Here is an 11209-nt window from a genome sequence, read left to right as displayed (position 1 = left end):
TTTTCGCAGGAACTTGACTTCATTGTGTACTCCAGTCACTAAATAGAGGTATCTATATTTTTAAAAATAAATAAAAACTTTTCAGATTCTAGATTTGATTCGGGTAAATTTATATGGGTGCGTCTACACTTGCATTCCTCTTTAGAAAGAGGCATGTAAATGAGGCAAATCGAAAATGCAAATGAGGTATAAATTTGCATATTTGACACCTCATTTGCATATTCTAATTTCAAAAGAGCTGGCGATACTACTAGTAGCATGCAACTCAACAGCAATTGTGTCTCAAACAAATATTATGTAGTCATAAAACAGTTATTATTGAGGAAATGAAAGAGAGCTTTCTAAAAAAAAGAAATCAGTGGGTAAATGGTGATCAGACATGGGCATTCCAAGATGTTTAAATCTGTACTGTCTCTACCAATCCACTAACTGGAATCATTGCTGTTTCGTCTTAGAATGCAGTACAAGAGTTTTCTTCTGCAAGCCCACTGATACCTTTTCATCAAGGTGATGCCTACAGATATTGATAAGGATAGCAAAGAAACGTCCACATAGGAGGCCTCAGAATGAAGCCATAACCTCTTCTTCATCAAGAAATGCTAGCTCTGTAACAGATGAAGCCACAAAACTGAGAGGTGTTTTATGTTTCATATGCTGTTCCTCGTAATATTTGAAGGAGGAAAATGTTTTTAAAAGTAACAATGAAATCATGGATATTTCGCTTCTTTGCTGCACTTGTTCTGACTGTTTCAGTTTCATTAGTTCTTTATACTGTTAACTTACCTGAACAAAAACACTTACAAAAGTTAAACCTCTCAGTGAGTTCTCTCTTAGCAGAAGCATGTGAGGCACTTATTGAAGAGAAGGCATTTTTTGTGCGAGAAAACGCATTAAAAACATCATTTGGGAGATCCAGTTGCACCAAATACATAATTCAAAGTCACTATATCACAAGTCCTCTCTCAGAAGAAGAAGCAGCCTTTCCTCTAGCATACATCATAACTCTTCATAAGGACTTTGATACTTTTGAAAGACTTTTCAGGGCTATTTATATGCCTCAAAATGTTTACTGCATCCATGTGGATAGGAAAGCACCAGCTGAATTTAAGAAAAATGTGGAGATATTACTGGCCTGTTTTCCTAATGCTTTTTTTGCCTCCAAAATGGAGCTTGTGGTATATGCTGGAATATCCAGACTTCACGCAGATTTGAACTGCATGAAAGACCTCCTAGAATCAAAGGTTCAGTGGAAGTACCTCCTCAACACATGTGGGCAAGATTTTCCCTTGAAAACCAACAAGGAAATAGTTCAGTATCTGAAACGTTTTAAAGGGCAAAATATCACTCCTGGAGGTCTGCCTCCTGCCCATATTACCAGAAGGACCAAATATGTCTACAGAGAACAAATACACAGTTTCATAACTTTCATGCTGTCGACCTTTATACAAAAAACACCAGCTCCACACAATCTGATCATCTACTTTGGCTCTGCTTATATTGCTGTCACGAGGGAATTTACTGAGTTTGTTCTCAGAGATCAACGCGCCATTGATTTACTTGCCTGGTCCGAGGATACCTATAGTCCAGATGAACATTTTTGGGTGACGCTCAATTCAGTACCAGGTATGTATGACTTCCTTTCTACTGTGTGCTCTCTCTTAACCTATATAATTCTGCCTAATGGAGCTGCTATCCTGAAAACAAGTGGATTGTTTTATTTTCTATTATTGAAGTACAAACTGGGGACAAGAGTTCTAGGCAATCATAAATAGATGAGTATATAAAAGTGTATGTTATGTATAAAAAGAAGGAAGCAGTTTTACTGGGATACTTTTAAGAGTAAAAGTACTTTTAAAAGCCAATATAAAATGTATTTTATAAAATACCTCCTTGTCACTTACTGATGTGTATCATTCCCCCCATCCTGTAACCAGATAATTGTACGCAAATGCCGCTGGCGTCAGTAGGGCCTTTACATAGTCATTAATCGTTGCCATACATACCTGATGGCAGACTAGGGACCTAAGTTTGATTCTAATATTAGATTACATAAACAAAGCATTGCAAAATGCTGCTTACTCTTTTGCTGGGAAAAGTGAGTTTTTTTATGAGAGTTAACCAATGTTGCCTTTTTTTATTCTTGTCAGTCACTGATGCCTATTACTATGAGGTGAAACCGTTTTCTGTCACTAGCTCTGTTCATAGAATAGCTGAGACAACAGAATTGTAATACAGAATTGTATTAATAGAATCATGTTACAGCCTAGGTAATGATGTTATATGGTTCTGTAACAGGGTTCTGTGATAAGCTGTAGTGCACACTACAAATCCAAAATCATGGTAGAACATGGAAGGGCAGGGACTCTCTGTTACTGAGTGTTTGCAGAGAGCCTAATGCAATAGACATCTGTGCTTGGCTTGCCCTGATTCAACTACTGTAATAAATATCATAATGGCTACGTCTACACTAGCCCCAAACTTCGAAATGGCCACGCAAATGGCCATTTCGAAGTTTACTAATGAAGTGCTGAAATGCATATTCAGCGCTTCATTAGCATGCGGGTGGCCACAGCACTTCGAAATTGACGCGCCTGTCCGCCGCACATCTCGTCCTGACAGGGCTCCTTTTTGAAAGGACCCTGCCTACTTCGAAGTCCCCTTATTCCCATCAGATCATGGGAATAAGGGGACTTCGAAGTAGGCGGGGTCCTTTCGAAAAGGAGCCCCGTCGGGATGAGCCGCGCGGCGGTGAGGTTTGTCAATTTCGAAGTGCTGCGGCCGCCCGCATGCTAATGAAGTGCTGAATATGCATTTCAGCGCTTCATTAGTAAACTTCGAAATGGCCATTTGCGTGGCCATTTCGAAGTTTGGGGCTAGTGTACACACGGCTAATATGTCCTAAGAATGCTGCTTTTAACCATGGCACACAACCTTGTGCTGTCATGGATAGGCTTGTAACTTTTATGGGCCTTATTGCCTTAATTCATATCCCCCCTGCCCCTGGGCTTGGGGCTTGGAAAAAACTCTTTATCTCATCCTCTAAACCTTTTCTCTTTGTCTGGTCAGCTGCTCTGCTGTTAATCAATGATGTGACACAAATACCTGCCATGTAAAGTCATCGTGGTGACAGGACCATCAGCATATCATTGGCTAACATTTATTTGGCTTGCAACATGTCAAAGTCCCGTGGGCATTAGCGTTAGTTACAGGAACAAATACTTACTTGTAACCCTGGCACTCCGTATCAAGCTGTCATTTTTATTGTCTTGAGCCAGGATCCTGTGTGGTGAGTCTGGACATCTCCACTCAACTTCCTGAACTGTCTCCCCCAGTAACGGCATAAGTGCTACATCCATTTCTGGGACATTAGTAAAATCAATAGTCAATGTCCAACCGTCAGCTTGCTGGCAATTCATCCCTACCCCTCTCTGGTACTTACTATTGCTCTCTCTCCCCACCATTCACTTCTATGATTTTGAACCCCATCACTCGTGAGGGTAAGATTCAGCTAACTAAGCCTGTTGCAGTACTTGGGTTTTCTCTTTGGACTTCCATCCCCCCCCCCCACCTCACCCTATTGCACAAATATGGTTTTCAACAAGCATCAAGTAGTTTGCCTGGTGAAAACACTTTCTGTCTCTGACTTACACTATACAAAAATTTACCCACGCAGATGGCAAGGAAAGCTGTGAGGGACACAGCTTCTGCGCTGAGTCAGTACAAGATCTGTTCACCCTTTAAGCCACTATTTAAGCCCTGTTTGGAACTTAGGTGGGACTTCAGTAGTACTCATTTCTTATGCTGGTACTCTGCATCGGAATGAATTTGGCACTGTATGAATAGCTGCAGGGTACCTTTTTATTACACACATGCTAAACTACATGAAGATAGCATTATAAAGTTAAGTTTCAAATGCCTTATGTACTTGGTTGTAGAACCAGGATTTGGTTTAACGTGATATTTCCTGGCTCATCCAGAGTTGCTGCAGCTATGCACTGGCTTGACCTAGTTTCCTCCTGATGTTGTGACTCTGGGGCCGGATCAATTGTGGTGGAAGTGTGCCCAGACCAGCATCTGGATGATGGTTTACAACATGACTCCTCCTTTGGCAGAGAGGCCACCTTCCTGTTACAAAGCCTGGACATTGTGTTCTGGTATCTGTATACCAGAGGTGGAGGACCACAAGTGCCAGCACAAATATTGACATCAATACACCCCTGCACATCGAAGCTGCCAATTGACTGTGCAAAACACCGCCAAATGCACACAAAAGAAACAACATGAGAAAAAAGAGAATATAATATTTTTCCTGGTATCTTAGATGTCACTTGTAGCTATGTGCAAAAAGTAACCTTCTCTCACAATGCACCTGCTATGTAATGCTGTGCATAGGAGAAGACATTTCTTCCAGACTGCCCTCTTGTTCAGCTGATATTAAAATGAAGAAGATTCCCTCTTAAAAAGACAAAACAAAACTGATTTTGAAAGGGTAGCCGTCAGTGGCTCTAGGTTTTCTGCTGATTGTCACCTGGAGTAGGCATTGCAATTGTGAAAAGTGAATTCAAAATGTGTGGCCATCTAATTGGAACAGAAGTTTAACTCATTTTGCACAGGTGGAGGTGGTGACATGAAATGCCCGGCAATGGAGAATCTGGTCTTGCACTTATGTTTTTATAGGATAAAGCGATTCAGCACAAAGACACAATGATACTTTAATGTGAGGGACATGTAATGAATGAATTTTGTTTATAAGTATTAAAAAATGGGATATAGGGCCCATTGTGTGTCACTACATTAGGGAAACAGTTTAGCCCAGGTTGGGTTATGAACTTTAGCCAGCCTTTTTGCCTGCACACTCCTACACATTCCAAGAAGCAAAGATTCCTCTGTGCCCAACGGCCACATTGCAGTTGTGGTTTTGGGAATGAGGCCATGGGAATTTCGTTTACTTGCTGTGGCCTGGAAGGATGAGTTTCAGCTGTGAGGTCAGCATATGAAGCTGTTTGGGTCCTCTTTTGTAAGTCAGTAGAACATGTGTGTTATGTCAACTGGATGGAGTCCATGACGTTCACAGTTGGTAATGCTTGGGGAGAGAGGAAAACGGTGTGAAAAGAAATGGTTGATAACTTCAACCATGCTTATAGAGAGGGCTGTGTCCTAGTTGCTAAAATTGGAATCTCATACGCTCCTCTTCAAGAGCAATGGAATCCATTGCTGCTTTGTTTCTCTCATTCTTTACTAAGCTAATGAACACTGATGAAAAGGATGTGTATGACCAGGTTCTGGTCTCACTTACACCAGCAGTGTCCTCTATAAGTTCTGTGGAACTCATAAGAGGCAATTACAGGTGGTCTGAAGTTTTATTTCATTTATTGTCAAAATGTTCATGTCAAAACTGAAAGTTTTCACAGTTGAATTTAAGGTCAGAACTGGAGAGTGAGACAGTAGCCAACAGGCTGGTCACTAGGGCACTCACTTGGAGACTCAGCTCATTCAGAGCAGGGACACACATCCTAATTTTACCACATCCCAGGGCAGTGCTCTAACTACACAGCAATCAGTGTATGGCCTCTCTCTTTCTCTATCTCTCAACATTTCAAAAGATCTCATTTTCACTCCAATGCAGAACAAAGAACAAAAATTGTGAAACTGACATTTTTCATGAACAGGATGATTACTTTCCAGCCAGCCCTAGAAGTTCATTTTATCCATTTCCTCATATATAAAACAGAACTAAATGACCAAAACGTCAGATTTTCCACTGCTTTCTTCCGGTGGAATCAATTACATCTTCATGATAACATTTCACGTCCAGCTGCCATAAGTTCTAATGACTGCATGTGAAAGCAATAAAACATCAAGCCTTGAATTTGTAAACTTGCACACTTCATTTTAGTTTATCACCTACATTTTAAAAGTCAGGTCAATATTGTTTACCTCACTCACACAGTCGACGCAAATTTAATTAGTTAATATTTGTTCAGTACCTTAAACATTTTGGGTGCGTCTACACTAGCTGGCAACTTTGAAGTAGCCAGCACAACGTCGAAACAGCGTGCGTCGCGACTACATGTACCGTGCGCTATTGCAACGTTGATATCGACATTAGGCAGTAAGATGTCAAAGTCACTATTCCTGTCTGAAGATGGGAATAGCGGCCTAACTCGACGTTCAACGTCGAAGTGGGGCGTGTGTAGACGATGTGTCTTTCTACTTTGAAACAGCGGGGTCCTCCATGGCGGCAATCAGTTGAGGGGTTGAGACGTGCTGTCCATCCCCTGCGGGGCTCTATGATCACCGTGAACGGCAGCCCTTAAAGCACCATGCACTCGGATTTCCTGAGAGCGTGCAGGCAGCAGCACATGCACATGCTAGCCCTGCACGCCCTCCAGAGGCCCTGAACCGCTATACAGCACCCATGGTATCCAGCCAGCCCCCAGGGCTCCCCCCCAAGGGGACACAGGCACCCCCAGCAGCCAAATGGAGATCTGGGGCTCTGGGGTGAGGAGGAGGTGCTCCACGTGATGGGGAGCAAGTGGCGGAAAGCGGAAGCATTCACCCAACTAGCCGTGGGCCTGGCCACCCAGGGTCACCCTGCCCACACTCTGGATCACGTCCGGAGCAAGGTGAAGGAGTTGTGGCAGGGTTATGCCCGGGCCTGGGACTCAGCCAGCTGGTCTGGGGCTGCCCCCACCACTTGCCCCATTACAGGGAGCTCAGGGCTATCCTGGGCCCCCAGGACACCTCCTCCCTCCAAGCCACATTGGACACCGCAGCCACGGAGCCCCAGCAGGCCTCTGAGCTGGAGTCCGGCCTGGAGGCCAGCCCCACACCCCGGGGCCCACCCAAGAAGCCCCCCCTTGGGACAGTGGAGGAGGGGTCCAGTAGCGAAGGGGGGCGCTCCTCATAGATCTCCCTCCTGGAGCACCACTGTGGCTGAAGACTGGCCCGTGGAGCCATCCCAGCCATACCTGCTGGTCCTCCCAGCCCCCACCCAGCTGCGACGGGGACCGCGGACAAGGGTGGGGAGCCATGACCTGTACCCAGGGGGGTCGCGCCCCTCTACCCCCACCCCAGATTGATGGGCCGATGGCTGAGCCATCTGCTGGCCCCCCATTTGTATATGGCTGTCCCCCTTGTATATAGGTTCCAGTTTTGGTTGTGCACATGAGACAGTTTACCAGCATTCAATAATCCACAGTTTTATTTTCCAAAGAACCTGAGATGTGTGTTTGTTGGGAGGATGGTTTGTGGGCGGTTGGGGTGGTGTGCAGGCAGTGGGGGCGGTGTGAGGGAGGCCCTCTGGGGAAGGCCAGGGAAGTGCTCAGGGGTCCCCCTGATCAAAATGGGCCCACAGGGCCTTGAGGACCTGTATCCCCTCGCGATGGGCCTGGCGACTGGGTGCGGCGGCCAGCTGGGGGAAGCCTGTGCAAGCGTTGACTACCCACCCCTGGACGAAGGCTTCCCCTTGCTCTCAACAATGTTGTGGAGCGTGCAGCACACACCTACAACCTGGGGGATGTTCTGGAGGCTGACGTCCAGGCGGGCAATGAGGCACCGCCATCAGCCCTTCAGGTAGCCGAAGGTCCTCTCCACCACCTGGCGGGCGTGGTTTAGTCGGGTGTTGTAGCGCTCCTGGCTGGTGGTGAGCTGGCCAGTGTATGGGCACATGAGCCAGGGTTGGAGGGGTTAGACCGTGTCTACCACGAGGCAGAGGGGCACGGTGGTGTCCCCCAGAGGGAGATCTCTCTGGGGGATGTAGGTTCCCACCTCCAGCCAGTGGCACAGGCCCAAATACCTAAAAATGTGGATGTCATGTATACAGCCAGCCCAGCCCACATACATATCCTGGAAGCAGCCCCAGCTGTCCACCATAGCCTGCAGGACCACAAAGTTATAGCCCCTCTGGTTGATGTATCTTCCCCAGCTGTGGTCTGGGGTGCAGATGGGGATGTGGGTCCTGTCTAGGGCCCTGAAGCAGTTCCGGAACCCCATGGCAGCGAATCTGGTGATGGCTGCGTCCAGGTCACCAACTCGGATGACTCTCTGGAGCAGCATGGCATTGAGTGCATGGACCACCTGTGGGCAGGGGACACAAGCGCCCATGAGGGTGTGCAGTGTGCCTCAGGCCCCTCCCCCTGGGCCCCCTTACTGGGCACCTCCCCAGGTATCCCCCTGCCCAGCCCCTCCCTCCCTGACCCCCCCACGTACCCCCCCCTCCCGGGCAACCCCCGCCCAGCCCCTCCCTCCCTGGCACCCCTCCCTCCCCAGGCCTCCACCAGGACCCCTCCCTCCCAACCCCACACCCGGGCCCCCCTCCCAGGCCCTCCACCCCCGCACTGGGTGCATGCTCAGGCCTCCTTCCCTCCATGACGACATCCCTGACCATGGCCTTTCCCCCTCCAAACCGGTGTCCCATGGAGCCGTAGGTGTCTGGAATGGCCAGCTTCCAGGCAGCTATTGCGACCCTCTGCTCGATGGGGAGGGCGTGCTGCATCTGGGTGTTCTGGTGCCTCAGTGCGAAGGTGATCCACTGGCAGAGCTCCAGGAAGGTCTGCTGACACATGCGGAAGTTCCGCAGCCACATGTCATTGTCCCACTCCCCCACGACCAGCTGCTCCCACCACTCAGAGCTGGTGGGGTAGCTCCAGAGGTGACAGAGCACCCAGCAAGGGAGGAACAGGGGAGCCCGGTGGTCGGGGCATCCCTGTCTGCCCCCTTGGAGGGCCCCCCTGCCAGGAGCTACTGGGTGACCTCCTGTGCAGCACCTAGCAGGGCGCTTGCTCCCTGAGTGACTACCTGGAAGGCTTCCAGGTGCTGCTGCTGCTGCGCATCAGTCAGCGAGAGTGTGGTTAGTGCTCTGCAGACCTCATGCTGTGCAAGCCGCGTGTGTCTGGGTGGGGCCCTTTAAATGAGCAGCCTGCTGTTGCCCCGGAAGGGCTAGTCCAGCCTGTGACCCAGTCCACGGGCTTTCCTGGCCCCCTATTTCGACAGGGAGAGCTTGTGTGTATGGACACTCCATGTTTCCTTCCGGGGCAGATCCTTTTGATGTTCCCTGTCGCCACTTCGATGTTGAACATTGACGGCACCAGCCCTGGAGGATGTGTGGACGATACGCATCAAAGTAGCCTATTTCGATGTTGTTACTTCTAAATAGGCTACTTCGACGTAGTGTCCTACTATAGACGTAGCCTTTAAGTGCTAAGTAACATTAAGTGACATTTTGAAAAAGGCCAATTATATACAATGAATATCTATAAATTGAATTAGTAACAGAGAGCTAACACAGACTAACACAGCTACTTCACTGTTACTATGCATTGCAAGGCCCTACATTTCACTGTTTGGAATGGAGATCCAACAACTATATGAAAAAACTTATGCATATCCAGACAGATATCTCCAGTCCTGATGAAGTGGGTCTGCCCCACAAAAGCACATTACCTAATACATTAGTTTGTTAGTCTTTAAAGTGCTACATGACTGCTTGTTTGTTTTGCATAAGTTGAACTAGTTCAGTTTATTCTTTTTACCCGACAAAAAGCTCTTAAAAGCAAATATATTTTGTAATTTATTTGTATAGAACCAGGGATAGATAAGAATCTTATCACTGAAGTTTGTAAGACTAAAAAAAAGAGTAAAAACTACCAGTTCCAGAGTGGCAGGCATTACTTGCTCTCGTGGTCTAGAACTCACAAATTACTTGAATGGATTTGATTTCATATGCAGTAGAGGGCAGTGTTATGTGAACCCAGACAGACACATTATTCAAGTAACAAAGAGGAAGCCGTGCTAGTCTATACACTATCAAAACAAAAAGCAGTCAAGTAGCACTTTAAAGACTAGCAAAATGGTTTATTAGGTGAGCTTTCGTGGGACAGACCCACTTCTTCAGACCATAGCCAGACCAGAACAGACTCAATATTTAAGGCACAGAGAACCAAAAACAGTAAGCAAGGAGGACAAATCAGAAAAAGATAATCAAGGTGAGCAAATCAGAGAGTGGAGGGGTGAGGGGGGGAAGGTCAAGAATTAGATTGAGCCAAGCTTGTCTGCATACTTGGCTCAGCCTAATTCTTGACCTTCCCCCCCACCCCTCCACTCTCTGATTTGCTCACCTTGATTATCTTTTTTCCGATTTGTCCTCCTTGCTTACTGTTTTTGGTTCTCTGTGCCTTAAATGTTGAGTCTCTTCTGGTCTGGCTATGGTCTGAAGAAGTGGGTCTGTCCCACGAAAGCTCACCTAATAAACCATTTTGCTAGTCTTTAAAGTGCTACTTGACTGCTTTTTGTTTTGACAGTATTCAAGGAGAAGGTATTAGCATTCTGTAACAGCAGCTGTTTTAGTTGCTTCCTCTTGTTGACTACTAGGGATGCTTCAGTTAAGTCAACCCCTAGCTATTCTATGGACCAGGCTGCTTCTCCACTGTTGACATCAGCCCCAGGGACAGGCTTTAAGGCACCAGTCTCAGTGGACACTACCCACATAATTTTATTTTTCTCTAATTGTAACTTGTGGTCAGTACCATTAATTGTGCTTACCCAGAACTCCCCCTTCGGTACAGCTTGAAACAGAGTTTTGCTGAACAGCAATCCTGAATGGATAGACCCAAAAACTACAGATTCAATGCAGCATTTCTTTACCTTTAAGGATATTTCTGCATGATGTCCTGACTTTACCACAACTTTATTCTGAGCCATCATAAAGAGCATTTCATTTGTCGCTTTTTCAGCATTGCAGAGGCAGCTCTAAGATCTCCCCTTCCAACAGTTGCACCCTTCCCCCGCATTGTAGTATCTACACATCTTCCTACTCAAATCCAGTAGAGGTAGATGTTGGTTCTATTAAACTGCAGGAGCTCCTGTATTGCCCTCGGAGGAAATCTGCTCCCAACACAAAAGCACTAGAAATACTGGTCACCCAAACAAAAATCCATATAGTATGCAGAGATCTCAATTTTCGGTAGATTTCTCCTATTGTCTTCTGTGGATGATCATTAACAGTGAGTAACTTAAAGACTAACAATTTTATTTATAAGGTAATGAACTTTTGCGGGTAAGAGAAGTGTGTTTTACCCACAAAAGCTCATTACCTCAAAAATAGAATTGTTAGTCTTTAAGGTGCTACAGGACCCTTTTTTGTGGGGGAGGTAGGTGAGGGGGCTGAAGCTACAGATTGACAGGACTACCACTCTGATACATTGTATAA

The 11209-nt window shown here is 46.4% G+C and overlaps 1 pseudogene; it reads left to right on the top strand.

Moving 5' to 3' along the window:
• The first annotated feature begins 701 nt into the window (after positions 1-701).
• On the top strand, positions 702-1768 carry LOC142008280 (N-acetyllactosaminide beta-1,6-N-acetylglucosaminyl-transferase-like; annotated as a pseudogene).
• The last annotated feature ends 9441 nt before the right edge of the window (positions 1769-11209 follow it).

The sequence above is a fragment of the Carettochelys insculpta genome, chromosome 2, assembly GCF_033958435.1.
Source record: "Carettochelys insculpta isolate YL-2023 chromosome 2, ASM3395843v1, whole genome shotgun sequence".
In the NCBI taxonomy this organism is placed as follows: Eukaryota; Metazoa; Chordata; order Testudines; family Carettochelyidae; genus Carettochelys; species Carettochelys insculpta.
Note: the sequence above shows the minus strand (reverse complement) of the source record. Positions and strands in the feature narration are given on the sequence as shown.